The 17,586-nt window shown below is 38.9% G+C and overlaps 1 protein-coding gene across 2 annotated transcripts in view; it reads left to right on the top strand.

Moving 5' to 3' along the window:
- LOC149232964 (2-alkenal reductase (NADP(+)-dependent)-like) overlaps window positions 1-17,586 on the top strand; it is a 181,081-nt gene that overhangs the window by 106,064 nt on the left and 57,431 nt on the right. The gene's annotated exons all lie outside the window — the stretch shown is intronic.

Here is a 17,586-nt window from a genome sequence, read left to right as displayed (position 1 = left end):
CACTGCCCTTGGAGACTCTTCTTTTATCCTTTAACAACCCTTTTTCTGACCTTCTACCTTCATTGATTTCAGAGGTGATTGCTTGACGTTATAGTGGAGTGGACAACCTTTATATATAGAGGTCTGTCCCTCCTTTTAGGCCGACTAGAAGACTGTAGGCCGACTTGACATTTATAATTCAGATTGCTTCTTTTGTAGGTGTCGTTGCATGGAGGAGACTTGTTGACTTTGCTTGGAGGTATTCTCTTGACTCTAATACATAAACATACATGGTGTAACATGCCCTTAAGGTCTTCAATCATTTTCTTTTGACTCCTTGACTCACCTATAACACTTAACATGTGTTAGACCTATTTCAATGAGCAAGAAACTCATTGACATATATTGTAAAAATAATATTTCTTTTCTTGAATAAGTACAAATATCAAAAGTACATTTATGAAGACCGAACCTAGTTACATTTCCTTCAACACTCCCTCTTAACTAGGGAGGTATTCATACATCATTACAAGGTGTTTGGCTATGTTTCCATCTTGAAGAATTCACATAAGAGAAACCAGATTGGCAATCCATATGTTATAACATCATAATAACCAGCATTGTTTCCACAACAAGGCCTTGACTGACAACTTTATCTCTCAATAGATTAGAGCATAATGTTGGTGAGACCAATGACTTATAGACACCTTAGCCATTGTCTCTCAAGGTACATACCCACCTGGGTGTTCACTGAGTATGACCTTCTAGGACTATTCTTATCTTGGGTTCCCAGCCCTCAAAGAATATCAGTCCTCTTGCCTACTCTTGTCTTGAATGCCCTACACATCCTCAAAGAGTATCAGATGCTAGATGATTGCCCAATCCTCCCATTCTTTCTTCCCAAGTGAAGACAAGAATGTTGTGTCTATCACTTCCCCTCAATTGAGGAAGACATTCCCAAGTATCCTTTGACAAGGTACTTGTCCAAGTTCCTTTGTAATTGGGAACTTGATATAACTCCCTCTTAGCTAGGGACTTGTCCATTCATCAACAACTTCTTCTTCGTGGGTCCTCCAACCGCTTGATCTCCTTCTTTCCTTTGATGTCATGAAGTCTTTGTTCGAACTTCTTCTTGGTAGGGCACCATCCATCGATCACTTTCCTTCTTTCTTTGTCATGTCATTACTTCCTTCGTGGAAAGTGGCCTTCTTGTCACATATCGGGTTCTCTTGTCATCTGGTTATTCCTTGTCATCTTGTCAATGCTTCAGACTACTCTTCACATGGATGCTTCTTTGTACTTGCTTGTTCCCATACTTTGATCTAGTAGCCCTTCATGACTTCATCCTGATATTGTTTCAACATTAAATGGTGCTTTTGTTGGATGGATTCTTCATCATGACATCTTCGTAGAGTAGAATTAGTTATCTGCACCTTTCATATCTCCAAGGCCTTCATAGGTGTCAAGGGTCCTTTGGTCTTTTTCTTCCTTTGTCAAAGTTGTCATGCCTTCTTTCAGGAGATGTCTTCAAAGTATCTTGTCAGATAGTGATTTTTGGTGATCATGGTGTTCTTCACATGCTTGATCTCTTTCTTAATTTGCTTCTTCATGGATAGATTGGTCAACCACCTTCTACTCCTTGTGGGAGCACTTCTTCATCTTGGACTAGTCAACAATCTTATACTCCTTATGTGAGTATTTTCCTTTTGTTTACCTTCATTGCATTGTAGTACATGCCTTCGAGCATGTCATTGGTGAAAGAGTTTCTTTCCTACTTGATCATGTCATAGAACTATTCCCATGACTCAATAATATACAAATGATAACATGACTAAACTTTGATGCATACATACCTCATCTTGATTCTCCTTTGATCATCTTAGCTTCATTTGGTTGTCCTTGGTGTGGCCCTTCTTGCTTCATCTTAGCTTGCTTTCATATCATCCTTTTTTGAATCCCATGAATGGGATTCCCAATGAGACATCTGCTTTTGTTTATGAATCTTCTTTTGAAGATTCCATCATAGGATCTTGAAGACCCTTACCCTGCAAATGTTTCTTTCCTTTTGATGATGGAGGTCTTCTAAGATTCTTAATCCTGATCAATTTTCTTTCATTGTGGATGAGGTCCTATTCTAGGTATGATCCTTCTATATGAATATCTTGAGCTATATCTACCATGCTCCTATATTCTAGAAGATATTTCTAACCATGCATTTTGTTCTATTTATAAATACTCCTTCTACATGAGTATTTCAAACTCTATGTACATCATGCTTCTAGATTCTAGAAGATGTTTCTAACCATGCAATTTTATTCTATTCCTACATGCTCCTATACTACTCAAACTTTGAAAGAAGACTTTAAGTAAAGAAGGAGACTTAGTCATAGTAGAGATCCGGAGGATCTTTTTTCTTTTGCTTCTTGTCTTCTTCTTTCATTTCTTGAGTCAGATGAGATTCTTCCCTTTTTCTTTTGTTGTTGTTGTCCTTCTTTAGTTTAGGACAATTTCTTTTGTAGTGTCCATATTCTTGGCATCCATAGCATTGGATTTTGGACATATCTTTGTTGTTTGTTTTTCTTGGGCCAAATTTGCCAAATTTTCCCTTTCTCTTGGCCATGGTAGCAAAAGCTTTCTCCTTTGATCCCACATCTTCCTTTGCTTTGAGTCTTGTTTCCTCTATCTTGCATAGAGACCACATTTCACTTAGCGGGGTGGCTTCCTTCTTGGCATATGTGCTTGATGTGAAGTTGCCCCAATCCTCAGGTAGAGCATTGAGTACTACAATTGTCATTTCTCTGTCAGACATAACTTCCCTTAGCTCTTGAAGTTGATCCCTCATCTCAAAGATCTTCATGAAGTAGGGAGCTATTCCTTCCTTTGATATCTTCATCTTGTACAACTCATTTTGAAGCGATATCACTTCTCCAGCTGGGCTTACCGAGAATAGCTCTACTAGTTTATCATAGATTTCTTTTAATGTTTCAATTTTGGAGACATAAGGGATGAGAGAGTCTTTGATGGATTCTATTAGAATCCTTTGAGCTCTTGGTCTCATCCTTATTGTACTTGGCTAAGGCTTGAGTTTGTTCCTTAGCAGGAATAATAACATTCCCTTTGATGTGTTCCAGGAGTTCATTCTCCTTGAGAAGTAAATCAATCCTCTTCTTCCATGCAAGAAAGTTATTGGTCCCTACGAATTTGTTGCTTTCCTTGCAAAAAGACATTGATGTATATTCAGAAGGGGGACATATACTTACTTGATAGATTTTGAGATGTAGTTGACTTGCTTTCTCCTTGAAGACTGTACATCAGTACTAGATTCTCTCACGTGTGGGAGGTTTCCCCTATACTTTGGTTTCTTTCTCCTTCGCATGAGGGAATCTCTTCTTCGCTTGAGTAGGAGGCCTTATAGGCCTAGGATACTAGCCCAAACCATGAGATATATATGAATGTTATCTTACTGCTGTAGTGACCGCAGACTGCCCTCTATTTCTCGCACATGTGACTGTTTTTAACCCTAAAAACAGTCCCTTCAACTTCGGTTTAGGTCTCTCCTTCTTCGCTGCCCTTGGAGACTCTTCTTTTGTCCTTTAACAACCCTTTTTATGATCTTCTACCTTCGCTGATTTCAGAGGTGATTGCTTGACGTTATAGTGGAGTGGACAACCTCTATATATAGAGGACCGTCCCTCCGTTTAGGCCGACTTGACATTTATAATTCGGATTGCTTCTTTTGTAGGTGTCGTTGCATGGAGGAGACTTGTTGACTTTGCTTGGAGGTATTCACTTGACTCTAATACATAAACATACATGGTGTAACATGCCCTTAAGGTCTTCAATCATTTTCTTTTGACTCCTTGACTCACCTATAGAACTTAACATGTGCTAGACCTATTTCAATGAGCAAGAAACTCATTGACATATATTATAAAAATAATATTTCTTTTCTTGAATAGGTACAAATATCAAAGGTACATTTATGAAGACCGAACTTAGTTACATTTCCTTCAATAAAACGAACCATCTTCTCATGCAGTGGAATTGGGAGACAACAAAAGCTATGCTGTTAGAGGCCTGGGATCAACGTCTTTGAAGCTGGAGAATGAAGCTAAACTACATCTCAACAATATACTATATGTTCTAAGTTTGAAAAAGAATTTTCTTTCAATTTCTTGCTTAGAAGATAAAGGGGACAGAGTTGCTTTTGTTGATGGAAAGGTCTTGGTTTGGGGAAAAGATTCAAGTATTGATAAAGCTAAGGTTATTGGAGTTCGTGAAGGAAGCTTATATAGAGTCATAACACCACCTCCTCAAGCCCTAGTTCATATGGAAATCCATCCCATTGAGCTATGGCATAGAAGATATGGTCATCTTCACTACAAGGTTATTCCCACTAGTTCATGGCATCCCCGATATCAAAGAAGATCGTGAAGGAGTTTGCAAGGGATGTCTTTTGGTTTAACATACAAGAAAACCATTTTCAAATAGTGAAACAAGGTCTAAAGAAATATTAGACCTCATTCATTCTGATGTGTGTGGGCCTATGTTTGACAAATCACTTGGAGGTCATCTTTACTATGTAACATTCATTGTTGATCACTCTAGAAAGACATGGCTCTACATTCTCAAGAAAAAGGATGAAGTATTTGAAAAATTCAAGGAGTTTAGATTTGAAGTGGAATCCCTAATCGAAAGAAAAATAAAGACTTTGAGATCCAACAATGGTGGGGAATACACTTCTAAAGAATTGATTGCATATTGTAAAGAAGCAGGCATTAAGAGGGAGCTTATTGTTCCCTACTATCTCGAACAAAATGGAGTGGCCGAAAGAAAGAATAGGAAAATTGAAGAAGGTTCTCTCAAAAGGAAGGCATAGATTAGACCTTTGGTTTCATTGGCTGCTACAATGAGATGGAGTATCCATCAAATGGATGTGAAGACAACATTTCTGAATGGGACCATCGATGAGGACCATTGAACAACCCAAAGGCTTTGAAGTAAATAGCAAAGATACTCATGTCTGTAGACTCAAGAAGGCCCTATATGGTTTGAAGCAAGCTCCTATGGCATGGTATGCAATAATGGATGCATACCTTCTAAGAATCGGGTTCATGAAGAGTTTTGTTGATCCAAATCTCTAGATCAAGGTTGTGGATAATGAGCTAGTCATTATTCTACTGTATGTGGATGATCTATTTATTACAGGTGTGGAGCGTAGGATACAAGAATGCAAGAAGATGTTGGTAGCCAAATTTGAGAGGAACGATCTAGGACTGATGCACTATTACTTAGGTCTAGGAGTATGGAAAAAGCCTGGGCAGATATATTTGGGGCAAGGAAAGTATGCCATAAAGTTGTTGTAGAAATTTGGGATGATGGATTCCAAGCCCATGACTACTCCTGTGATCACCAACCTCAAGATGTTGAGGAGCTCTGACTCAAGTCTCGTAGATCCTACCTCCTATCGTAAGTTGGTGGGTTCTCTGATGTATCTAGTAAATACTTGGCCAGATTTGTGAACATTCTTAGTCAGTTTCAGTTGAAGCCTCATCATGATCATAGGATTACTGCCAAGCATATATTGAGATATATTTGTGGCACTATACATCACTGCTTGAAGTACAATAACAAGAAAGTCAAGCTGATTGGATTTATAGATTCTGATTGGGGTGGTAGTGAGACCAATGGAAGAAGCACTACCGGTGGATGCTTTAGTTTGGGATCTACCATGATCTCATGGATTAGTAGAAAGCAAGATCTCGTTGCTTTGAGTAGTGGTGAAGCAGAGTATGGGGCTGCATGTGAAGTAGGAAAGGAGGTTGTATGGTTGAGGAAGCTTCTGGCAGATTTGTTCAAGAAGCTGTTGACATGGCTAATGTACACTATGCCAACAAGGGGAACTAACCTGATCGCAAGCCCCAAATAGACCTGCTTTTGTTTGGATTGGCTAGCTCCAATGGGTTTTAAGGGACCCCGTCAACCGCTTGAACATGTCGAAAGATTGCTTCCGGGAGGAAGACTTCAATTAAATCGGCGAAATGAAACAACTAACCTCTATGTATTAAATCCTATCTATACTACTTCTAACTACTCTAATCTAGTCCTAGCTACTCTAATCTATCCTGAAAGAGCATGATACAGAGGTTTAAACATCATATATATGTTCAGCAGGAGTGTGATAAGGAAGGTTAAACATCATGCATAGATTCAAGTCCAAATGAATCAATCACTAAATTCACAGCTGGACAAGACTGTATTAAAGCTAAATTGTAATCCAATCACTCATATAGGAATCCACATTCTTCTATGGAATTAAAACTACAACTGATGTTTAATTTAGTTTCAAATCAGAGACCATTCACAAGTTAACCATGAAACTGAGTCACGTTCAATTTAACAAGACTAATAGTGAACTGGAAGTCATCAATATACATAAATATAAATCACATTTACATTCATGCCAATAACAACAGTCTGACCCAAAACAATACAATGAGTCAGAAACTAAAGGCTCCCTCTTCCCTCAAAAACAGTCCTCCTCATTCACAATAAAGCAACACTGTTATTCTCCAGAATCAAAAGCCCCTTCTCCTCTTCGGAGGTAATATTTATGCTAAAAGCCTCTCGCTCTCGGTCTTCCATGCCTCTTTGCCTTCCCTCTCCTTCCTTTATTATACCGATCAGAAGAAACAGGTGAATACAGTCGGTGTCAATGCTGACACGTAAAGGGCGTTTCTTGTCATTAATGCACTTCATTTCCTGGGCACTGAATTGTTATTGATTAGAGAGGATGACTGTTTGTCATCTCTTCATGATGCAATTTGGAGCGGTTTTGTCTTTTGGGAATACATGGGGAACACCTGGACATATGACCGCCACGCCATAGAACCCGATCTTCAAATACACATATTCGCGGGGGCAAGCTCTTCGGATCGGCGCATGCATCTTTTATTTGGAGTCAAACTTGAAGCTTATGCATCCATCCTGAGGTTTCGCTTGCCTTCTCTCGGTCCTCACTTGTAGAGATGGCCAACATCAGTTACACATATATAGATATGCTACAAAATGCTTAAAAAACACAAATTTCGCATCCATGAAACATTTATAACATAAAGAATGACAATCGCGAGAGAATCAGCCCCTGTTTTTTAGCTTTATGCATAAATTAAGCCTCGCAAGCCAAACTCGGTTTACACTGAAAACTGTCGCAAAACACAACCGAAATCAAATTGCGGACTTGAAAAATTATATGCTTGGCTTTGTAATCATCGGCGGGTCCGGGAGGTTATGGTGCGCTATATATATATTCCGGATCCCGCCGATAGCGATAAGCGATGGATCCCGGACCCGAAACACATATGTGTTAAGGTTCATAAATCCCTTCAGATCCACAATGTTACCCTTCCCTTTGGAAAACCCCGACGTTAATGCTTTATCGCACAACACATGGATAATGGGAAAAATCCGCGTATGGCCGTTGGGGCAGACTTGAAAATAAATATGCCTGGTTTTATAATCATCGGCAGGTTTGGCTTCCGCCTCCCCGCTAACTGTATGCCCCCGCGCTCTGCCGATATGCGATGAGCGATTGGGAACCGGACCTGATAGCGCATATATTCTGGTTAATAACTCTGTCAGGTCCGGAAGACAGCAGAGTGCTTTATGTAAAGGCCTCATACCCAGGCCGATTGCGATATGCGACGGGCTTTCGGACCCGATGATGTATAAAATGCGGTTAACAATGCCGTCGGGTCCGGCAGCCATGAATGCATTATGTTAGTTGCGATAGGCCCCCAAAAGGGATTTATGCATGCTTTGCGAAGGATTTTCGTTATAAAGGGTTATAATGAAAATAAAGGGGCGATAGAAGGTTTTGTGTATTAAGTGCACAAACGACTGTAGTGAGGGTGGGGGTGATTATGCGTGTGGGCATAGAAATACCACGAATGCATATGAAGATTGAAAAGTTTGATGAAGGGAATGAATGAAGGGCTAAGCTGGGTCAAGAATGAACTATGCAACAGAGATTTATCAAAGGGGGCCTTGACCATTTAGAAATTAAAGATTTGGCTTGGCAAAGAGCTAAAATCCTTGGGATAGGATAGATCATTCGGAGGAGTGCAAGATCAACTTATAGGGGGGCCCATTCAAAATTGCTATCAAGGCAAGTTTTAATAGGGTGTTGGTTGTGGCCACAACAGAAGCCTCTGAATCCTACTATGATAATCAAAGTTGCATTAAGATGTCTGGAGATCCTGTGTTTTCATGTTAGGATGAAGCATATTAACAATAAGTTTTACTGCATTAGGAACTTGGTACAGGATGGGATTGTGAAGCTACAGCATGTCCCGACAAATGATCAGGTAGCTGATATACTAACAAAGTCTCTTCCTAATAAGAAGTTTTAACATCTTAGAAGCATCCTTGGTTTAGTTGATATTTTTGATCTTGTTGATGATGAGAAAAGTTTGGAAGAGATTTGTTGAGGCTTTGTGTGTGGGACACATTGCCTAGGAGGACATTTGGTCAACACTATGTGTTGATATCTGGATCCCGAAGTAGGGAGGGTGGCGTTGGTCATGGAGCTCTGACCTTGGATATGCACCTAGATCCTTGGGTTGATGGTTAGCAAGTAACCCTGATGGTACCTAGAGAGGCTGAAAGCTTTAGTCCATCTTAGTCCCACCTGGATAGATTGCCTTGGTCAGGAATCTAGTCCATGGCATCGTGAGTGCCTAAACTGTCGGAGGACCTTGGATAGATTGCCCTGATTAGGAATCTAGTCCATGGCATTGCGGTACCTAAACTCTTCATAGTTCATATGTGTTGAGATCTTCCTTGTACTTGTATATGTTATTATGAATAACTCCCTAGTTAAGAGGGTGTTGAAAAATGTAACTAGGTTCGGTCTTCATAAATGTTTTTGAGTCATTATGTAATGTACTTGTTAAAAGAATGAAAAAGAAAATTTATATTATTGTTATGATGACTTATTAAAGCATGGGTTTCATGCTTGGGTCATCTTTTTTTAGTCAAAGTCCCCATTGTGGACTCCTAGGATTTATATTGAGTCATTGTACATTTTATGAGACCCTTCTTGGACTTTTGAATCATGTAAAAAGATTTATTATTGAGTCAAATTAGGTATTTGACACCTCCATGCCAAGTCGGCCTGAAGGAGATTAAGTCGACCAAAAATAGGGCAATTCGACCTCACCTCAAGCCTATATATACAAGCAAATCGAATTCATTTGGAGCACTCGTTCACTCTCACACAAGTTCGATATCCAGAAGAAAGAGCTGGAAAAGTGTGAAGTAGGAAAGGAGGCTAAAAGAAGTGCGAAGTTGGAGAAGAAAGGATAAATCTGCAAGATCAAAATTTTTGCATATCTATCTCTCTCTCTCGTGTGGATTCTTCTGGGAGATCAACGTTTTTCTTGTCAAGTCGAAGCCGCTGCTACTACCATTTGCTGGGTCGAAGTGCTGCTGCTTCAAGGTCAAAGTTTTGGGTCGAAGTTGTGGAAGAGGAGGCTGACTTGTTGGTTGAAGGAGGTCTCTTTCAAGGTTGAAGAGTCTCAATAAAACTATTGAAGGAGGAGATTTTGATTGGGTTTTCCCTTGACAGAGTGCCTACATCTTTTGTCTTGTGTTTTTGTGATCTTCATACACACAATTTGGTAATTGCTTGATGAAAGATAATATAACAAAGAAGTAAAAGAAGCCAACATAATTCACAAGTAATTATCAAGAAAGAGAAATCTAACCCTAACTCTGCTAGCATTGGTTTCTCAACATATCTCAACTAGGGTTTCCCAAGTAGTGCCCTTCCTAAAGCCATGGACCATTAGGAGAGGTCCCATTGGACTAGGATTGAAGATCAACCCCACATTTAAGGTGAGGGAACAAAACCATAGTTAAAACCCTTCCTTCTTCCAAGTAACCCCATAATCCATGCCAAATTCCCAAGTGAAAAACAAGCATAAGCACCAGATTGCATAATGAATAAAGTACTTTTTGGGTCAGATTTCCCACCTTCCAACATGTGCTCTTGACAAATGGGCGAGGAAACATACAACTAATGCAGGTGGCGTAGAAAAGAATGCCACATTACGTTGGCTACATGGTGGTTGTCAGGGGCTACTAAGTGTCAGCTGGAAAAGATGACTAGGAGAAAATTTCTCCAATGGGATCACCACTTTTGGTGGGTAACATAATCCAAATCCTTGTGATTTTATTTTCGACCTGTAACCTACTTGTTGAGGGTTATCAATACTTTTCACTAATGCATGGAACTCGTAAAAATCCTCTTACGAAACTACACATAAAATTCTTTGTATCAATCACAGGTTTTGATAAGGAGAATCTTAATGAAGAAACCTACTAACATTGTGACATTATGGACAAACATTAGTTAACCAACTTTGACAACACTTTTGTAGGTCATTTTTTTTGTTGTGGGGCGTGTGCAATTACTAATAACCTAGATCCGTGAGATTTTATTTTTGACTTGAAACCTACACGGAAGGAAAGATAAATCAAACCTAAATGAACCTGTACAAACTTCAACGAATTTTTTGATGTTCACAAAATTCCAAACGTCAAGGTTTAGGTCAGATGAACCCTGTGGCATAGGTTGAAAGCCCCTAATCTAGGGTAAGGATGGGAAAAAGACCCTCTTCACCATTAACTAATCTAAATTACAAGAACTAAGAGTTATTCATGCCACTTGTACAAATTCTAAGGGGCACAAACCAACAAAAGTGACACATTTCCGATAAATGAGGGGCAAAGGGGGTTTTTACTATTTAGTGTAGCATACAGTCTCCAAAGGCCCTCCAATGCACAAACCATCCAATTATTCTTCAAACTTGCCATCTAACCCTTCTAAGTATGCACACAAGCCCCTAAGGTTGCATGACTTCACTTTCAGGGATGATCTCAACAAGTACCTTAAAAATTTGGTTGGACAAATCTTACTCACGATTGGAAACGAAATTGTTGAAAAGTGTTACTAGGTTCAATCTTCATAATGACATGTAATTGTGACTTTTGTAAATAATGTAATGAAGAAAATAAAATTATTATTATAAGCCCTGCTTCATGGGCAAGTGATTTTATTTTAGATGGCTCCCATTGAGAGCCTTAGGATTGGTCATTAAAAGTCAAAGAGTCTATGTCATGTATGAAGAACCCTTCGTGGGGATATAAAAATGTATATGAGTCTATAAAATGTCTAGATAGCCCTCCAATGACAAGCACTAATCCACCTATTGATGTCGGCCTCAATATGCATAAGAAACTGATCTAAAAAAGAGATCTTAGATTACTTTTAAGGTATTACAGACTCGTGCAGGATTTGCCTATATTACTTAGTGCGATGGATCGAAAAGATTGCGAATAATATAGACAATGAGTAGTTAGAGAAGCATAACAGACACACACACACATAACACAACAAATAATTAAGGAGTTCACCCAAAACTCTTGGGATACGTCTCCTGGTCCAGCTTTCAGTTGTGACCTCTCTATTATGTCTTAAAGAACAGAGTTTTTTTACAAATGTGAGCTCAAATTGAGTCTCAACACAACAGGAACAAACAATAGGGTTTTGCTTGAATCCCTCAAGTCTTTTTGAGTACACAGACTCTCCCTCTCACTCTTTGTCTCTGTTTTCTCTCCGTCTTAGCATTGCCTGCTCCTGTCTCTGTCATTCAGTGGCTTTTAAGCTAATCAGCGCTTGTCTATTCGTTTTCCCTTTCGGGCTCTCTGGCTCTTGACCTCTGTCCGCTCAAATCCCCTCTGAGCGTTAAACAATCATTGTTAAACGTCTTCAGGGATGGTGGCCATCTGTTTTGTAACGAAAGGGACCATTGGCGCGTTAAAAACCCAAAATTATTGTTCCTCTGTTTACACAGAGAAATACACATAAAATGCTGTAAAATCCAGAAAAATGCCTTTTATCGGACTTGAAATATTATGGAATCTGCCCTAAACTCCATCGGGTCTGCCATTAAATCGATATCGCAAATCGCTTAGTTGTGGTTTCCTTTGTATTTGGGTTTATAGCGAAAAACCCCAAATACAAAGGAAAACCCAACAAAAATGCTCCATATCGGACTTCAAATATTATAATATTGCATATATAACCCTTTAGGGTCCGGCTATATCTCGCTATCGCATATCCCTTTTGGCTTCCGATCACCAATTGCGCCAATCGACCTTATCGGCTATCGGCACATCGCATGGTCGCTAGCCTTCTTGGCATCACGCCTTACAAAGCTGCGCTGTGATATATCGCAATCGCATATTGCCAATCCTTCTAACTGCGGGCTAAGTCCTTCTACATATGAGCGATGTGATAGTGCAGGTAAATTTGGACCATTGATCTGCGCGCTTGATCGGCAATACTCATTTAATCGCTCTGATCGCCATCGCGATTTCCATAAGGCTGCCTCCGATAGACTTTGCCTGTTGCCTCTGATTGCGATATGCCAATTAGATCTGGACCGTTGATCGGCCAGATCCGACGGCTCCTGTGCATTGTTGTTTTAGCCTCCGATAGGCTCTGTTTTCACCATTTTTGCGTGTTTTTCCTGTTCGATAGTGTTTTCTGCCATTCTTGAAGGTTTACCCTTTGTGATGGTGTTTAAGTATTGAAAGACTTAGAGGGTTTTAGGATCCATTTTGGATCACGCCTTCCCACTGAAAAGCTTTTGGACCACCAAAAGTTGGTTTTTTAAGCATCGCTCAAGTGAGGATACAACTTCCTCACTTGTCCAATATCTATCCATCGTGCATTGCTTGGTTTTGAACCTTTGAGTCTGATTCTCAGGTACTCAACATCCCTCTGCTTGTAGTTCTCACCTTCCTATCTAGAACTGTGTCTTCCTACAACTCATTGAGATATTCAGGCAACAAATCATCAATAGAAGGCAATTGACTTTGCTCTTTGGGATCTTCAATCAATGAAGGTTCATACAGCCTCAAGTTCTCTGCATTAACGACTGAATAGATATGCATATAAGCTGGCAAATATTGGCGAAAAGCGTTTTCACCAATTTTTTCAAGTATCTTGAAAGGCCCATACCTTATTGGCTTCAGCTTCTTACCTTCACCTTGCACTCTGTCTTTGTGATGTACAACCAGACTTGATCACAAACTTGGAAGCTATGCTCAATTCGATGGTCATGCCTTGCCTTGTACTTGGCTTGGCTTCTTTCCAGCTGTTCCTGCACTTCCTGGTGAATTTCTTGGATCTGTTCAATGAACTTGGTTGCTTTGTCCACATCACTGTGTCCATCAACTTCGATGTCTTTACCGATGACAAAATCCAAGGGAGACTTTGGTATAAAACCAAAACAACTCTCAAAAGTAGATCTTTGAGTAGAAGAGTGCTTGGCACAGTTGTAAGCATGTTGCACATAACACAAATGTTCATTCCAAAGCTTGGGATGCTTGCTACAATAGCCTCTGAGCAACTGGATCACTGTCTTGTTGACCACCTCTATTTGACCATCTGTTTGTGGATGAAATGTTGTGCTATTCTTCAATTTGGTGTCCATCAACTCCCATAGACTTGACCAAAACTTCCCAACAAATCGGGAATTTCGATCAGATATAATAGAATTGGGTAACCCAAAATGAACCTATACATGCTGAAAGAACAACTTTGTTGTTTGTTCAGCTGTAACCTGCTTGTTACAAGGTATCAAAATACACATTTTGCTTAAACTATCCACAATAACATACAAATAATCATGACCTTTTCTAGATTTTGGCAATCCCCCAACAAAGTCCATGGAAACACTTTCCCAAGGACAAGAGGGAACTGGAAGTGGGGTGTACAAGCCTAATTTTCTATCACTGAGCTTGCTTTTAGCACACATAGTACACCCTTTAATATATCTAGAAACTATTTCATGCATTCTTGGCCAATAACAAAACCTTTGCAACTGTTTTATTTACACCAAAATGACCTGATATGAGAGAAGTATGTGCTTCTCGGATTATGTTAACTCTTTCAGTTTGTGGAATGCATAACTTTCCCAAATGATATAAGAGTTGGTCCTTAACATAATAATCCAATTCTTCTACTTTCTTGCCATGACTTAAAGTTGCATATACATCTTTAAAATCTACATCTTGAGCATATTGTTCAATGTAACTTTCATGGATTACTGAGTTATGCTCAAGTATAGTAGATGCATTTACGATTGGTCTTGATAGCATATCTACAACCTTATTGTGTATGCCCTTCTTATATCTAATGACAAGATGAAATTGCTGTAGAAAACCCATCCACCTATAATGTCTTGATTGCTGCAATTTAGTTTGTGAGTGCAAATATTGAAGTGGTTGATGATCTGTATGTATGATTGTTTCTTTGCCCATTAGGTAATGTTTCCACTTTTTCACACTCTGTACTAATGCATACAATTCTTTATCATATGTGGGATAATTAACTACTGCAGAAGTAAATGTCTCAGAATGATAGCATATGGGTTTACCGTGTTGCATCAACACTGCTCCCATGGCATAGTCACTGGCATCTGTTTCAATCTCAAATGGACGTTGAAGATTTGGCAGTGCTAGTACTGGTGCTGTACTAATTTTTTCTTTTAAGGTGTCGAAGGCTTTCTGCTGTTTGCCTCCCCACTGAAACACCTTGTTCAATCCTGTTAAAGCATGTAAGGGAGCTGCAATCAAGGAAAAGTTAGCAATAAACTTTCTCCAATATTGTGCTGCTCCTAGGAAACTCCTAACTTCTGTAGCAGATTTTGGCTTGGGCCAGTTCACAACGACTTCAACCTTAGAGGGATCTATCTTCAATTCACCACCCCCTACAATATGACCCAAATAATTTAAATATGTTTTGCCAAATTCACATTTTGATAACTTCACATAGAGATTTTCTCTTTTCAAAACATCTAAAGTCTGCTTTACATGCTTCAAATGTTCTTCCCATGTTTTATTGAAAACAAGAATGTCATCTAAATATACAATTACAAAATCATCAATAAAAGGCCTGAGTACATCATTCATAACTCTGATGAAAGTGGCAGGAGCATTATTTAAGCCAAAAGGCATAACCAACGATTCATACAACCCTTGCTTTGTCTTGAAAGCAGTGTTCCATGCATCTTGTTCTGCAACTCTGACCTGATGATAGCCACTACGCAAGTCTAACTTGGAAAAGTAAACTGCTTCTTTCAACTGATCTAATAGATCATCAATGCGAGGAAGAGGATAACGATTCTTGATCGTTATTTTATTCAGTGCTCTATAATCAATGCACATCCTCCATGAACGATCTTTCTTTCTCACCAGTATGATTGGAGATCCACATGGTGACGTGCTTGGTCTTATGAACCCTTTATCGAGTAGCTCCTGTACCTGCTTCTTGATCTCTGCATTCTCTAAAGTGGATAACCTGTACATTCCAATGTTAGGTAATGGAGCATCTTGTTGCAAATGAATATCATGTACTATTTCCCTTTTGGGTGGCAGACCTTTAGGTTCTTGAAATAGGATATCATATTCTGAAACAACTTTAACTAAATCAACTTTCTGTTTAGCATCACAACCTTGAAATCCATTGGTTTCATTAGGGTTCTTTTCCTTTACAACCATTAGTAAAAATTGCTTGCATGAATTTACAATTCTTTTCATCTACCCTGAGTTTATGAGAGAATAGTTATTTTTGAGTTTATGAGCTCTTACAATATATTCTATTCCATCTTTAGTGAGTTGATACTTATTTTCAGCTCTATAGAAAATGGTTTTTCTATCATACAAGTAAGGACTTCCTAAAACAATACCACATATATCCAAGGGAACTATATCTAACTCAACCTCATCTACAAATGTTGACCCAATAGCAAACCTAAGTTTACATTGTCTTGTCACTTGTAGCTTTGCTTTATCACATACCCAACCTAATGGATATGGCTTCTTATGAGGTGTTGTTAGTAAGCCCAACTTCTTTACAATTGTTTCAGAAATCAAGTTTACTTGTGATCCACTATCAAATAAAGTATCAATCTTTTGATGCTTGGAAATAACTCTAAATATGAAAAAGCTTGTTGACCACTACCGGTCAACTGCCCATGCAGTACACCCCCCTTTTCTTGGCAAAAGGGGGCAGCACCTGATCAGCATGTCCGTGCCATCCTGCCATCATCAGCAACTTGATCTTTCTGATTGTAAACCCGGTCTGCATGTATTAATTGTAAATAATCTAAGCAGATCAGAGTCATGTATGTAAAATTGCCTAGGTGGACCTAACTTTCTAATGATAATCTACGTCCCGGAAGGTTTTTCGTCTCACTGATCCACGGATCGGCAGAGTTTTCCTTCAAACCTGACCCCAAAGCCGGGATGGATTTTGTCATTAGAACTTTAGGAGAATCTTAGTGTGTTAATCTGCTAGATTATAGTTGTGTCGCAGAACTGGGTGTTTTATGAGGGTCTGTATTAAGTGGGTTCATCCCTTTGAGATGTAAATTGTAAAAAGTCATCATGAAATGTGTCTTGAGGGTTGAGAAATGTTTTAAATCCCCTCATGAGTCCTAAGTCCTAGGTCCTAGGTGATGTTTCTGAAGGCTTAGTTCGATGATCCATTTAATAAAAAATAAAATAAAAAAAAAATTTAAAAAGTTTTAAAATTAAAAAATTTAAAAAATAATAAAATAAAAAAAAATAAAAAAATCATAAAATAGAGCAAAAACCCTAACTAATAAAATAATAATATTTTAAGTTAATAAATCGACGGATGAGATCAAGAGATGTCTTGATCCTCATCAACGGTCGAGATCATTTCTACATGGATCACTCGAACTAGCCGTTGGAGACATTTCCTTTAAGTAGGGTGCTAGGGGTCGGTTCAAAGGTTTATCTGACCTGTGAGTCTGTACTGAAAAAGCTCTCTTGTAATCTGATTTTCTGATTAATAAAGAAGACGGGGTTCAAAACTGGCTGGTGTTACTCTCTGGAATTGCTGTGAGATTTTTAGTTTTCTGCATATTTCAGTTTTCAGCAGTTAATAATAGCTTGTTTTCAGAGTATTGTGAGTACAGGTATCTTGCTCACGTACTAGGGTTTGAATGTTGTAGGGTTTCTGGAATAATGGTAGGTATCTCCATTATTTCTTGAAATCTAGCAGCATTTCTTGCCCTCTTTACTGATGTTTGCTTGAGGTGTGCAGGAAATCTTTAGGTGAAGGGTATTTGTGGGCGTTTGGGGAAGCTCTAGGCTGAACCAGCCGACTCCCACAGGCTTTTCTTTGCAGAGCCTAGCTGATTTTGGCCCTGGGTTAATCATTAAGAGTTTATTTTTTGTTTTACATGAGAGATTTTTTTGTCTGTTCACAGCAAAGTTCAAAATTTCTGATATATTGAAAACATTACTGCAATTATTGTCAAATCTAGCTGTACCAGAGCTATAAATTTTTGTGACTTTGGGTAAATTTTAAAGGGTTTATTGCAAAATTCTGTGTATCTGCCAAATTTCTTTTTCTGTAGGATATCTGTCATCAGGGTTACAACCTTTTTTTTGATTTTGGCATTCGACAAATTTGTAAATTGGTGAACTGGCTTACATCCACCG

The sequence above is a fragment of the Pinus tabuliformis genome, chromosome J (genome assembly GCF_031772625.1).
Source record: "Pinus tabuliformis cultivar Carrire ecotype Pingquan chromosome J, CPIR1, whole genome shotgun sequence".
NCBI lineage: Eukaryota > Viridiplantae > Streptophyta > Pinopsida > Pinales > Pinaceae > Pinus > Pinus tabuliformis.
The sequence above is the reverse complement of the archived record's forward strand: the minus strand, read 5'-3'. Positions and strand labels throughout refer to the sequence as shown.